This window comes from Aulostomus chinensis, chromosome 7 (assembly GCF_037954235.1).
Source record: "Aulostomus chinensis isolate RoL2024-O1b breed Wild chromosome 7, RoL_Achi_v1.0, whole genome shotgun sequence".
NCBI lineage: Eukaryota > Metazoa > Chordata > Actinopteri > Syngnathiformes > Aulostomidae > Aulostomus > Aulostomus chinensis.
The window spans coordinates 9,102,393-9,117,309 of NC_141326.1; the positions used below are offsets into that span (position 1 = coordinate 9,102,393).

The following is a 14,917-nucleotide window of genomic DNA, read 5'->3' on the forward strand; positions in this document are numbered from 1 at the left end:
CTTCCCTTTCTCTCTCTCTTTATCTCTGTCCCACTCTTTCCTTCTGCATATCTGTCTTCCTCCATTATCTGTCTTTGTCTCTGCCCCGCTCTCCTGCTCTCTTTCCCCCCAACCGGTCAAAGCAGAAAGCCGTCCCCATTTAGCCTGAATCTGCTCGACGTTCCTGCCTGTCAAAAGGAAGGTTTTCGTCGCCGCTGTTGCAGGATGTGCTTGCTCATGGAGAATTGTTGGGTGTAGATTCATTTAAGGAGTGTGCATGATGGGAGTACAGCAGCAAAATTGTCACACACTGCTGTAAATAATGTAGAATGAGAAAGTACAAAAATTTGAAAAGGGATGTATGATCATAAATATGTTTGATTTCATCACCTCACAAAGGTTTTGGTTGGGGTACTCCTGGGCACTGGACAGGACATGCTCGCGGATGCGTTGGGTGGGTGGTGAAAAGAAAATAGGACAGGCTTGCCTGATTTTACTCCTCCTGCTGATTTTTTAACAGTGGTGCTTTCACCATGGACTTCACAATGGCCTCTTTCAGCTAGTGCAAAACAATTGAAATCGGCATCAGGTCTGGCAAATATGGCCAAGTTTGTGTCATCCATGACGTACAGGCTTTCCTTTTGGACGTCTGACAGGTGTTCAAATTGTTGTCATTCATCTAATTAGTTTGCACACCATTTAATTTTACAAGCACGCATGCATGAACACAATCTCTCTCTCTCTCTTTCTCTCTCTCTCTCTCTCTCTCTCTCTCTCTCTCTCTCTCCCTTCTCACACACACACACACACACACACAAAGCCAATTTTATTGAAGGTTCTTGTTAAAAATGCACTCATGTAACCTTTGGAAAAACAGTCGTGCAAAGCCAGCCTCTTAAATGTGACTACAACAACATACTAAACCAATACTGTACAGCTGGAATAAGCATGCTTTTTGGATTTCATAAGGCAAATATTGTTGAATTTCGATACCGTACATCTATGTTTGTGTAGCCTATTATTTTAAACAAAAATACATACCTGAAAAATAATGCCTTTTTTTTTCTGTCTTCATGTCCTCTGGCCTCAGAGTGACCCTCTTGCTGCTGCTGAAAAGCATGTATGCATCCATTTTTTTGGTCATCTTTGTCTTCCCGCGAGTCTGGTGAAAATCCCCCCTTCTGGTTCACGCAACTTGTGGGCAAACGAAAATATCTGAATGGTATTAAATGCCCGTTATCTGTTTTTTTTTCCCCATTTTCGTTTTGTGCACAAAATTGGAAATCAGAAGATCAAGCTTTTTTTTATTTTGGGAATGAATATATATATATATATAATAATAATATTTTGTTTTCTAGTTTCTGTTTTATTTTGAAAAATGACTGAGCGAGTGAGGTGAACAGGAGTCAAGTTGACATCATACTTTCTAACTCAGACAGCACTCCCTCATGTAGCTTTATTGTATTGTAGCATTAGCTAGCACACAGTCAGTCAGTCACTCACGCACACAGTCACTCAGTCAGTCAGTCACTCTCTCACTCTCCTGCACATGTAGGACTATTCTTTCACTCTTTTACCACCATCATCATCAGCCTAGCAGCTGAGAGATTTGGCTTGGAGGAGAAGAAAGCAACGAAACTTCCTTACACCAAAAGCAACAGGGCAAACAAGATCCATCAGCTGAAGGTCCTGAAGCCGCAGTTTAAGGAGGCGAGAGAGGAGGAGAGGGGACCTCTGTCAGAGTTGCGAAACATACTCCGCAAGAAGCTCATGATCCTGAGGAGGGCTGAGTGGCACAGGAGAAGGAGGAAGGAAAGAGCCAGGAAGCAGACTGCCTTTCTAGCAAATCCATTTGGGTTTACAAAACAGCTGCTGGGGCAGAAGCGCAGTGGCCAACTTACCTGCTCCAAAGCTGAGATCGATCGTCACCTAGATGCAACCTACCGAGATGCCGCCAGGGAGCAAGAGCTGGGCGACTGCCAGTCCCTGATCGACCCACCTGTACCAACGCTGGACTTCGATGGGAGGGAGCCCAGCTGGAAGGAGATCCAGGAGGTGGTCAAGAAGGCGAGGTCAAGCTCAACCTGAGGACCTAGTGAGGTACCTTACAAGGTATACAAGAACTGCCCAAAGTTACTCCACAGGCTCTGGAGGATTTTGAAGGTGATCTGGAGGAGGGGAAAGGTTGCTGAACAGTGGCATTTCGCTGAAGGGATATGGATTCCAAAGGAGGAAGAGTCTAAGAACATCGATCAGTTTAGAACCATCTCCCTGCTCAGTGTTGAAGGGAAACTCTTCTTCAGCATTGTTGCCAGGCGTCTGACAGACTACCTCCTGAAGAATTCCTACATCGACACTTCAGTCCAGAAAGGAGGGATCCCAAAGATATCGGGGTGTCTGGAGCATAATGGAGTAGTCACCCAGCTGATCAGGGAAGCCAGAGAGAACAAGGGCGACCTAGTCGTACTGTGGCTGGACCTTGCAAACGCATATGGGTCCATGCCTCACAAGCTGGTCGAAGAGGCATTACGCCGGCATCATGTCCCCGCCGAGTTCAGAAACCTCATTCTGGACTATTACAACAGGTTCAGTCTGAGGGTCTCAGCAGGGACCACAACATCAGACTGGCATAAGCTGTAGAAGGGAATCATCACTGGATGCACAATTTCAGTGATCCTCTTCGCACTTGCCATGAACATGCTGGCGAAGTCTGCTGAGGTTCAGTGCAGAGGGCCCCTAACCAAGTCCGGTGTGAGGCAGCCGCCCATCAGGGCCTTCATGGACGACCTCATGTCACGACTGTGACAACACCAAACGTCCCAGGGGGCAGATGGATCCTGAAGGGCCTGGAGGAATTAGCCACCTGGGCCCGCATGACCTTCAAGCCTGCAAAATCCAGATCCCTTGTGTTGAAGAAAGGAAAGGTTACCAACAAGTTCCACTTCACACTTGGTAGCATCCAAATACCATCCATCACCGACAAACCTGTGAAGAGCCTCGGGAAGGTGTTCGATTGCAGCCTGAAAGACAAGGCAGCCATCCATTCGACCAACCAGGAGCTGGAGGCGTGGCTAGCCAAGGTGGATAAGTCCGGTCTACCGGGCAAGTTCAAGGCCTGGGTGTACCAACATGGTATCCTCCCAAGGATTCTCTGGCCCCTCCTGGTGTACGAGGTCCCAATCTCCACAGTCGAGGGCTTTGAGAGAAGAGTCAGCAGGTTCCTGCGGAAGTGGCTTGGTCTCCCTCGAAGTCTGAGCAGCATCGCCCTGTATGGCAAAAACAACATGCTGAAGCTCCCTATCAGCAGCCTGAATGAGGAATTCAAGGTGAGCCGTACTAGGGAGGTGCTGCAGTACAGAGAGTCATGTGACCCTAAAGTCTCTCAAGCAGGAATCGTAGTCAGAACAGGGCGGAAATGGAGGGCAGCAGAGGCTGTGAATGTTGCTGAGACACGGTTGCGGCACAGGGCTCTGGTGGGGACTGTGGCTCGGGGAAGAACAGGCCTGGGCAGCAGCAGTACAACATCTCTCTTTGACAAGGCAAGGGGGAAGGACAGGAGAGCACTGCTCCAGGAAGAGGTGCGAGCAGCAGTGGAAGAAGAAAGAGCCAGCAGGATGGTTGGGATGCGGCAGCAGGGAGCCTGGATGCGTTGGGAGCAGGCAGCAGAGCGTAAAGTCACGTGGACTGAGCTGTGGAAAGCTGAGCCCCAGCGTATAAAGTTTCTGATCCAGGCCGTCTATGATGTACTGCCAAGCCCATCTAACCTGTTCTGTTGGGGGAAGGTGGACTCTCCAACTTGCGCTCTGTGCCAGAAGAGAGGGACCCTGGAGCACATCTTGAGCTGCTGCCCGAGAGGCCTGAGTGAGGGGCGCTATCGCTGGCGCCATGACCAGGTCTTGACGGCAATAGCGAACTCCATCTGCAGTGGAATTGCACACTGCAAGCGCCTCCGCCCAGTGAAGAAGACCATCGCCTTTATCAGAGCTGGGGAAGAACCAACAGGACCGGCCAAGACCTGTTCCTCTGGCCTGCTGGCAATGGCACAAGACTGGGAGCTGAGAGTTGATCTGGGGAAGCAATTAAAGTTCCTAGAGATTGTGGCCACAACATCGCTAAGGCCAGACGTGGTGCTGACCTCAGCAACCTCCAAGCAGGTCGTGCTCCTGGAACTCACGGTCCCTTGGGAAGACCGCATCGAGGAGGCCAACGAGCGAAAGAGGGCTAAGTACCAGGAGCTGGTGGAGGAGTGTCGCCGCAATGGGTGGCGAGCGAGATGTGAGCCCATTGAGGTGGGATGCAGAGGGTTTGCAGGCCAGTCCCTCTGCAGGGTTTACAACATGCTGGGCATTACGGGGGCCAGTAAGCGAAAGGACATCAGGGAGGCCACGGAGGCAGCAGAGGTTGCCTCACGTTGGCTGTGGATCAGGAGAGAAGATCCGTGGGTAGGGTAGCGCTACCTGGACACAAGTTGGGGGATTGATCATCCCCGGCTGGGTCACCTGGGTGAGAGTGTATGATGTTGTGAGACCCAAAACACTCAATGAGCCCAGGAAACATCACTGATGATGTGTCCAGGTTGCATCACTAGTTGATGTATGTCACAAGGAAACATTTTATTTTTATTGGAGAAAAATTGCTTATTTTCACAATTTTCTCCATTGGTAGACCACTGATGTCTTTGCCCTGAGTACTGCTGTGTTGCGATGTCTCAGTTTTCCTCTGGCATGATGGAAGCGACTTCTACATTGTCTGTGTTGTAAGTATTATAAAATGTCATGCTTGTACTTAATGATAGATGTTATGCACATGGAAACCAGATTTCTGTCTTTTTTTTTCTTTTCTCAATATCCACAGGATTGCGATGCAATGGCAGACTACACCCCAGTTCCTGTGGGGTTATTGACTGCTATACCCAAAGTCAATCAGCGTCCAGGTCCAGATGTCCACCATCAACCACCAGCATTGCTATCATTCTCGAAGGTACAATTGTCATTGATGACATTGAAAGCCATGATCAAGCACTTTGCCTTGTATTCGGGCTAATCTATGCCCTGCACCTCAACTATCCAAAACCACTAAAAAGCACCTTTGAATTCATTCAAAGCGTGATGCTCAGTCTGGGTATAGGTAACCTAAAGTCCAAACTTCTGAGCTTGAAAAGTGCACTTTTTCAGTCAAGGCTCAAAGCTGTATGCACCAACAGTTTCGGATAATGTCCCTTTTCCTAGCACTGGCACTTTTTCTATGTATGAAGCTATTTTCTTCCTCAAACAGCCAAATCTAGTTGGCTAAGTTTACAAACAAAAGCCTCAGTTACCATTAGTAGAAAAGGGACATTATGAGAACATTTTGTTTAAAATTTCAATTGTTGGGACATTTTTTACACTTGCACAAACACATACACACCACCATAGACCCTCAATTTCACTCAGTCACACACACACTTACTCACAGCCAGTTAGTTGCACATACACACCACAGTAAGCCCTCATTTTCACTCAGTCACTCATTCACACACACACTCATTCACTCAGTGTATTCTCAGTGTTGTAATATTTTTTTTCCAGTTTCAGTTTGACAATCTTTGTATCTCTGCCAAACATTCACCCAAAATGTGAAACTGGTACCTTCCTTGTTTGTTTATTTCAAGCTGTGCAAACCATTATTTGAAAGACTGTAACTTTGTGATACTAAAGCCTGTGGTTAAAAAAAAAAGTGCTGTTGTGTACTGTTTTACCATGTTTACCATGGCTTTTTGTAAATATATTTGATTTGGTATAAAATAAAGAATTGGTCCTTGTGTACCAACTATTCTTTGATGTGCTAACTTTATTTATTTAAGGCAATTGGTTTCCAAGATTCTAATAAGTTCACAGTACAGTTTATGTAAGTCAGAATAACTTTGTATAGCTGAGTTGATATTACTTGACATTTCTAAATTGAACTTCCGTTAAATCAACTTAATAGAATTAAGTACATGGGACAAGGTTCCATGTTCACAGAACAAGTGAATATAAAGTAAATGTAACTTAAGACTATTAATCATATTACTTACCTTTTTTAAGTCAATCGGGTTCCAATTTTTTTTAAGTAAGGCTAACTTGTTAGATAATAGTGTAGAAATAGTAAACGAGATTAAAGATAGAATTATAATTTGACATTTTACATGTTTGACAGTGTTTCTCCTGCACATTTGTAATATATTGCAGGACACAGCTGTAGGCAATTTGTACAGTAAACGAGGTAGTTGTGAAAGGTACAGCAAGATTCAAATGCAGCATTTATGTCTTCAAAAGCTTCTATGACCAGACCTTCAGTGTCAAACTCATTTGTGTTGCTAAACAATAACGCTGTGGTGCATTGTGGGAGGTTAAATTGAAGTACAACATGTTTTGAAGGCACCACTTCACATCCATCTTTTGAACTTTGAAAGATACACAGACATTTCTGTGTATTGTATATTGTGTATTTATCTTTTGCTCTCTCTGTTCTGTCCTGTCCCTGTTTATCAGCCCCTTTTTTGTAATCCCCGGTTTGCTTTGGACAGGGTTTGACAATTGTGATCGACCTAGTATGTGGATTTTAAAAGGCCACAGATAATTCTCCTTCACTTTCATTGTTCTTGATTATGGCTGCTGGCATACAGCAGCACACATAAATTTGATTGTGCTAACACAATTGGGGTAAGGTCGGGTACTAAAAAGACCCACAGTAATCACCATACAGGGATAAGTGATGGCTTCAAAGTAAATCAAACTGAAAATACCTCTCTCCTTAAAATGTCCTCACAGTGATTTGTAGCCGTTTTATAGCTTTTTAAGACATATTTCAGGAGGCTCTTTCCTGCTCTGTTGTTCCTCTCTTTTCTCACTCAGGCAAAATTTTTCCTGTGTGAGTGAAAGTCCTCAGTCTGAAATTTTGGGACAGACAGTCATTATTTCCAATGTTTCAGTCTCAGTGCATGTGGGCTTTGTATTCAACTATTAAGTCGATCTGTCGCACAGAACCTTTTAATAGCCAATTTCATGCAAGGATGCTGAAGACAAAAGTGAAGGTTATTAGCAGAAAGGAGAATAATTTGGTGTCACACCTAAGGGATCTTTTGCAAAATATGAACAGGGATGGGCAGTGGCAGACAAGGCAGAAGTACCAGTGTGGTGATAGAAAAAAACATCTCTGAACATAAACAGACACATATGCACGCACGCACACACACACACACACAAAATGACTGACATTTATTTATGTTGAAGCTTACTCAATCAAAGCTATGCTATGTTTGAAATATTTCCATCAAAGTGCAAAGTGCTGGTGCCTGCCTGCATGACGATCACACCCATTAGCTTGTTTGCATACATATAACATATCAGCAAAAGCACATAGAACAAAGAAAAACAAAATATAAGATACTTAACACTGGCATTTATTTCCTTAAAGAAGGAAAACAAAAGCAAAAAGTAGTCAAAGCCTTTGGAAAGAACCACTTATTAAACCTCTAAAAAAATTAATCTCCAAATAGGCTTTGCTGCTGAGCCCTGACCCCTATTTATAGTGTGGCTGACACTGATTAAGCCAACTTGTACCTTGATGTTGGGTGGTATAAGTATCACAGAAAGTGAAAAACGGTTATCACAGAAAAAACAAAACAAAAAAATTAATCCTATTTCTTATTGGATCCCCACACAATGGAGTGCATGTTGTCATACAGTTTACTGTATCTGTACTAAAGAAATTTTGACGATGACGATTCGGAAGTTAGAAGACAATTTGTTGGCATGATCAAATGTTTTTTCGTTCGAGAGTAAGGCAAGGCAAGGTAAATTTATTTGTATAGCACATTTCCATCCATCCATCGTCATCTTCCACTTATTCCTACACATTAAGGGTCGCAGGGGGCTGGAGCCTATCCCAGCATCAACGGGCGAGAGGCAGGGTTCACCCTGGACAGGTCGCCAGTCCTGTCGCAGGGCCAACATAGAGAGACGAACAACCATTCATGCTCACATTCAGACCTACGGTCAATTTAGAGTATTCAATCAGCCTTGTCCCCAAATTGCATGTCTTTGGACGGTGGGAGGAAGCCGGAGTAGAGATCCCGTGCCCGAGCCGGGACTTGAACCCAGAAGCTTCTGCTGTGAGGCCACAGTGCTAACCACTGCACCACCGTGCAGCCAAATAGCACATTTCATTCACAGCAATTCAATGTGCTTTACATGAATAGAATAAATATAGGAAGGTAAAAGAAAAAAAAATCAGTGTAAAATCAAATGAAATGAAGAGAAAAGAAAAGAGAGAAAGACAGTGCAGACTATGAATAGGCACATGAGAAAAGGAAAGTTTTCAGCCTAGTTTTTGAAGATATCCACAACTGATGAAAGTTTTATCTCCATTGGTAGCTTGTTCCGAGGATTTTCAGCATAGTAACTAAATGCAGCTTCTCCGTGTTTATTTGTCACTCTGCTAAACACCAGTTTTCCTGAGTTCACAGATCTAAGATTTCTACAAGGGTTATATATTCTAAACATGTCACATAGGTAATTGGGAGCTAACCCCTTTAGTGATTTGTATACTAACAGTAATGCTTTGAAGTCTATTCTCTGGCTCACTGGAAGCCAGTGTAAAGTCTTCAAAACTGGTGTGATGGGTTTTGTTCTTTTGGTACGAGTTAGAACCCTAGCAGCAGCATTTTGGATCAGTTGTAGCTGCTTAATGCTCTTTTTAGGAAGGCCTGTTAGCAGACCATTACAATAGTCCAATCTGCTGGATATAAATGCATGGATAAGCATCTCTTGGTGTTTTTGGGTTGTTAAGGTCTCAGTAGACTATTAAAATTTTGCTGTTTAGAGCCCCCTTGTGGCTGTTATTAGTTTTTAAAGTTAATGCTACATCATTTCCGGTTTAGACAGGAAGTTGTCAGAAGCAGCAAATGAAGGACATGTGCAGCTAGCGTAACAGTGTTAGCTCCTTTCATCTGTCCGCATCCTTTCATAGCCATTGTTTAGACGCAATGTCTGTAAGTATTATTTTTTATAAGGTTTATATAAATGCTTAGAGAGTAGTATTTGCGAGATTATTCTGTAATTTATGTTATTTGGAAAAGCTTGAAGTGACATGAAGGCTGATAGAGAAAATGCTTTATACTCATCTTGTTGCTTACATTTGTATGGGACACATGTATAATATCTGTATTTGTAATATTTGTGTTACAGTTTCACACTAATGTTCAGTAAACGGCCAAAACAAGTTCCGACTTCTACTGGTGTTATTGGACTCTGTGTTTATCTGACTGGGTAACCTAGCTGGTGGTGAGACCAGTACATGGGTGATCAAGGATTTAATTCTATTTATGAATTTTGAGGTGATTAAAAAGCAGTTTTGGTGACTGCTTCGATGTGGCTGTCAAAGGTCAGATCTGAGTCTATTAAAACACCAAGTTTATGGACTTGGTTTGTTGTATTCAGAAACCATGTCTCAAGATACTCTGCGATGGTGGTCCTTTTTTCTTTATTTCTGAAAAGAATAATCTCTGTTTTATCCTGGTTTAGTTTAATGAAATTGTGGCTCATCCAATTTTTTATTTGCTCAAAACAGTTATATAGTGACTCAACTGAACTTAATTCCCCTGGCGACAAAGATGCATAAAGCTGTGTATCATGAGCATAGCTGTGGTAGTCAATGTTGAACTGTTTTATAATCTGACTCAAAGACAACATGTACAAATTGAACAGAAGGAGGCCTAATATGGACCCCTGGGGGACGCCACTAGTCATTGCCAGTTCTTCAGATTCATAGATGTGAACTGTAACAAAATATATATATACCCTAAGTAAGATCTGAACCACTTGAGGACCGTTCCTGAGAGTCCAACCCAGTTTTTGAACCTGTGCAGCAAGATTCCATGATCCACAGTGTCCGAAATAGACCAAAATAGATACACGGCTAGAGTCTGTATTCAGTCTTATGTCGTTTAACACCTTAACCAGGGCCGTTTCAGTGCTGTGGTGAGGTCGGAAAGCTGATTGAAATTTGTCCAGAACGCCCACCCTGCCCAGAAAGTCACTGAACTGATTAAATACAACTTTCTTGATGATCTTGGCTATAAAAGAGAGGTTTGGGACTGGTCTGTAATTATTCAGAATTAAGGCATCTTGGTTTCTCTTTTTTTATAAGCAGTTTAGCAACAGCTCTTTTTAGCATCTCTGGAAATCTCTGGAGTCTGGAAGAGAGGAAATTACAGATGAATCTTATTGTTTTGCAGCCAAAGCCAACTGTTTGTGTGTGTCTCTTTCACATTTGAAGGAAATTTCAATACATTTAAAACAATTAAGTTTACTTCCTGATTTATTTAGTCCACCAATATATTTTTAAATATCTGAGTGGAGCTGATGCCAGGCTGTCAAATGACAAATAAATCACCTTTTTACAGAGCTTTAAAAAAATAAATAAATAAAGGGATATTGACTGAAGGGGGTTTGAATAAACACGTCACACTGTAAAATAGGATTTTGCCTATTTATTTTAACATATTATCCTATGTCAGTAGGACAAATGACAACTGAGGTTGTAATAACATGTAATTACAAGTTTAAAAGTGTCAACTACAGAATAAATGCTAAATTGAAAATCCGGTTCCACAGTTTCAGTAATGTATGTCAACTTGACTTCTGAGACAGTGCCGGGATTACAACGGCATATTGTTTTTGTAGATGTATTTATTTATTTAAGAAGAACAGGGACTCAAGACAAGTCCTTGGGGGCAGGTAAAAATACAGTAAGACAATCATATTTAAAGGTACAGCAGCCTAGTCAGAGAAATGAACAGTAGGCATAAACCCATTTGATTTACTTTTGTGACTTTAAATGCATTATGGGCAGCTGCGGGTCGATATCATGTGCTCCGTCCCTTCCATCCTTTTCTTTTCTGTCGACTTTAGATATGTTTTGTGGTAGTTTAACAAGGTGACATTAATTAAGCTACTCTTTGATTGGTGTGCCATAAACCAGCCCAATAAGGGCCCTGTCTGGTGACAAGAAGGCACATCACAACCTGAAAATAGAAAAATACAGCCTTTATTATAAATATGCCATATATGTGTGTGTATATATATATATATATATATATATATATATATATATATATACCTTGTGTATAAGTACAAGGCTATGGCACAGCACACAACACCCAAACAGTCACACTCAATGTGCGGATACTGCGCTGAATAAATTCCGATTAAGGACTTACTATTGCCCACAATAGTGCCCCAAATTCCCTTTGGCCCCTTACCAAACAGTTATTTCATACACATAATATGAACAGTGTTTAAACGGGGCTTGAACGAACAATACAAAATTATGTAGGGTTAAAACTTAACTTTGCGCATTGACAAGACACCCCCTCCCCCCAGGGTCAAGGCTTGTGGCACCATCCTGGGAGGAACAGCCTTCTGATTGGCGGTGCAAAATAGCACTCGGCAGCTGGCTGAAACTAGAGCCCAAACAGGCTTCCCACTCTTTCCCTGAAAGTATTTTCTAGGACTTTTCTAGGACATTTTCAGTGGCTACAGAGACAAGTTATTACATCATACACTAAAAACTTTTTCTGTCCCCCTCATACTTTAGAAGTGTTCCTTTCTACAGTTGTAACTAGCATTTACCCCGTTTTTTTTTTCAAGGTTTATTACTCATACATTTGATGTGCAGTCTATGGCTATAATTTATATATGAAAACTTATGATGACAAATGTAGCATGGAATAATGCAAACAACCACAGATTACAGCGTAGTACTTCATTAGCATGACAAACAAGAGTAACAATGTTCAACTGGACAATTCCCAGTTCAACTTTCTCTTCTAACTTTTTCTCTGGCACTTCCTCCAAAAATATTTGTATGTTTTCAATAAATCACTGAAAAATGATTTCCTTTGTTTCATCTCATTTTACTGCACAACTCAGTTTATTCACAAATCTGACAGCTACATTTTTCAAACATTATAAAAATCAAAACTGCAAAACATGTAGTATGCACTGTGTACATCTCCTGACACCTCTCCTAGCCAGTCCCTGAACTGGGGGTCTTCCATTCACTCGCTCTTAAACTTAGACTGTCTTCCTGACGTTGTCACTCACTCCTGTAGTAAGAGAACAGCACACATTTGAAACTGTCTATTACTGCCCATTTTTGTTGTTTAATCAACCTGTTAAGCCCTTTGAATTGCAATTGATTTGTTTAAAAGTCACAAAATAAAGTCAAATTGACTGATTGATATTTGTAATGCTAATTTAGCCATGCTAAATCACATTCATTTATGCTAATAACAGTGGGAAAAAGAAATGCCAGTGGTTCAAATAGCATATAATACTTAATTTTTCACTGCCTACTTTTCTCATTTTAAGGGTGTCCCCCTTGCCTGTGCTCTCTGTGCACATCCCACTCTTTTGACAGTGTTTTTCCATATGTTTTCTATGACTGGAAAATTGGTCAATCATTTTCCAGGTTTTCCTGGACGCATGGGAACCCTGCCAAAATGGAGAGCCAGCGGCAGACACACTCCTACAATCCCAGCCCTTACTATTTAAAGGAGACAGCTGGTCTGCCTCCTACACCTACTTAAGAATAAACTCCCCTGCCTTTCTATCTTCGCCATTGGCGGCTGGAGACACCACTAATAACACCCACGCAGACTGAATGTGCCACCCGCTGACATAAAGAACCTCTGTAGAGTGTGTTGTGACAGGTAGTACTCAGCTACCCTAGCAAAAACCACCAAGCTCTCGCCACTCTGCGTCAAGAGGAATCCACACCTGCTGCCCTCCAGAGGAGTGCCGGTCAGACAGGTGGGGGTCAGGGAGAGGGGAATCTGACGGAATTTGAGCAGCCGGTGGCGGCAGTCATGGGCAGCATCTGGGGGGGAGGTCAGTGTGGGTTGTCACCACCACCCATGCTGACTCCAAGAGCCTGGAGGGTAAGTGGCAACTCCATTTCTTACGCAACATTTCCACATGCTTGTCCACAGATGTAAAGGCAACAAATGCACAGAATCAGCTATTTAAAATAAACTAATATGTTTAATAGAAATTGATCCATCACCCATGCCGCCGACATGCGGCACCCCCGCTGGCTCCCGCGCCAGCCAGTCCACCGGCTCAGAGTCATCCACCAGGACCAGTGGCATTCGGGCCAGCCCGTACCCCGGCCCCAGCACAAGCACCAGGCCGACAAGCGGCGGACGGTCCTCCAGCCCACCCAGACCCAGCAGCGCATCCTCTGGCCTACACGGATCCAGTGGGAGGGATCACCCAGGCGGTCCTGCAGTCGCAGGAGGACATAACGGGTATCAATGAGCGGCTCGACTGCCTGATAAATGTTCTGGAACGTTTTGTGGACAAAATAAATTGATCTAGCTTCATGAACTGTGTAATCGCTTCTTACCCATTCACATTGTGGAAGTGAAATTCATGCGTGCGAGGATGGCTGCCCTGCCAGGATTGGCGTCCATCCCTCCAGCCTCTGCATATCGATGATCTGCACATTGATGGAGTGGAAACCCTTTGGATGAACGTAAGCGTGTTCCTCATGGAAGACGCTTTTATGGCAAGATGAGTGTAGTTATTAGAGAATTAGACATTAGAGAATCCGGCTATTGCTGCAAATTGCGCTTTAATATTGACCTGTTAACCACACCGCAGGGGAATTTAATGTACCTGCGGGAGAGGCGGATGATCAGGTCCACCACCCAGGGCATGGCCCGGCTGAGGGTCCACTGGCTCACCCTGGAACGGTCCGCAAGTTTTTCTTGTGTACGCATGTTTTTCTTGCGTAAACCGCGTTGATACATGAGGCCCCAGGTCTCCCCCAGAAAATTTTCCAGTCATCTATAAAGCCCATATTGTTTGCTGGACACCACCTTGATAGCCAGCAGTTGAACAATGACATGTGGCTAAACATGCCATCATTGGTCTGATTAAGCAGGGGTCCAGAGAACACTACGAGTCTGACATTGTCTTTACAAATGTACACGACTCAATATTTATTTTGGCGACCTCTGCTTGGTGTCGTTATTACCACTGACTTGAATAACAGTTTTATCATATTTCTGTTTACTTTTAGCAAGCAGTTTCAGATTTGACTTGATGCTGCCAGCTCTGGCCCCTGGAATACGACTGTGGTTGCCTTTGTTGGTAGTTTCATGTTCCTCAGAACAAAATGTCCCATTTCTGGTTGTCTTCTCAGCAGGTGTGTCGTTGAGTGGGGAGAACCTATTCAAACAGTGAAGTGGTGGTTGGTCACTGACAGTCAGCTATGCTTCCTTCGGACAGTCACCCAGCTACCTTGGTTTCCTGGCTGCTTAGGAGCTAGTCAGGGCTAAACTAGGAGCTAACCTTGGGTGGTCCACACCAGCTTACGGGGGCTGGCTAGCTCTAGCAGCTAATTGTTTGGATCCATGAGTGCAGACCCACCGCAGGTCCAACTCAACCTCGCTAAGCCTCACCTCCAGTATGACAAACAAACAACATTAAAATCAGCATTACTAAAGAGGCAGAGGAGTAACTAAACATGTGGCACACTGAGCAGGAGGGAGGAGAGTGAGAGGGGATAGCCATTGCTAGCTTGTAGTGGAGAGTTAAGGCAGAGACCTTGTGATTCAGTATGAAGACCCCTTATTTGATAATGAACTGTGCAATTTAAGTAGCATGTTGAAGCTTCCTAAAGATAAAGCAACTTTGAAAGCACACACAAAGTCTTCTGAATCATACCACACAGACTCAAATGTGGACATAGCAAGCCTGTCATCTTCCCTCGAGGAGGGCCCCAGTGTTACCAAAATTTTTCAGCTGCCTCTACCATTTTGCCATTCCTGCCTTTTCTTTTGATGTTGAGATGAAACTGAAGCAAGGAAATGAATCCTTCCATAGAGATGGGACCCTTCTTGACATCT

At 43.4% G+C, this 14,917-nt stretch overlaps 1 pseudogene; it reads left to right on the top strand.

Moving 5' to 3' along the window:
- Window positions 1-414: 414 nt before the first annotated feature.
- LOC147258453 (uncharacterized) lies at window positions 415-4,542 on the top strand (annotated as a pseudogene).
- Window positions 4,543-14,917: the final 10,375 nt, after the last annotated feature.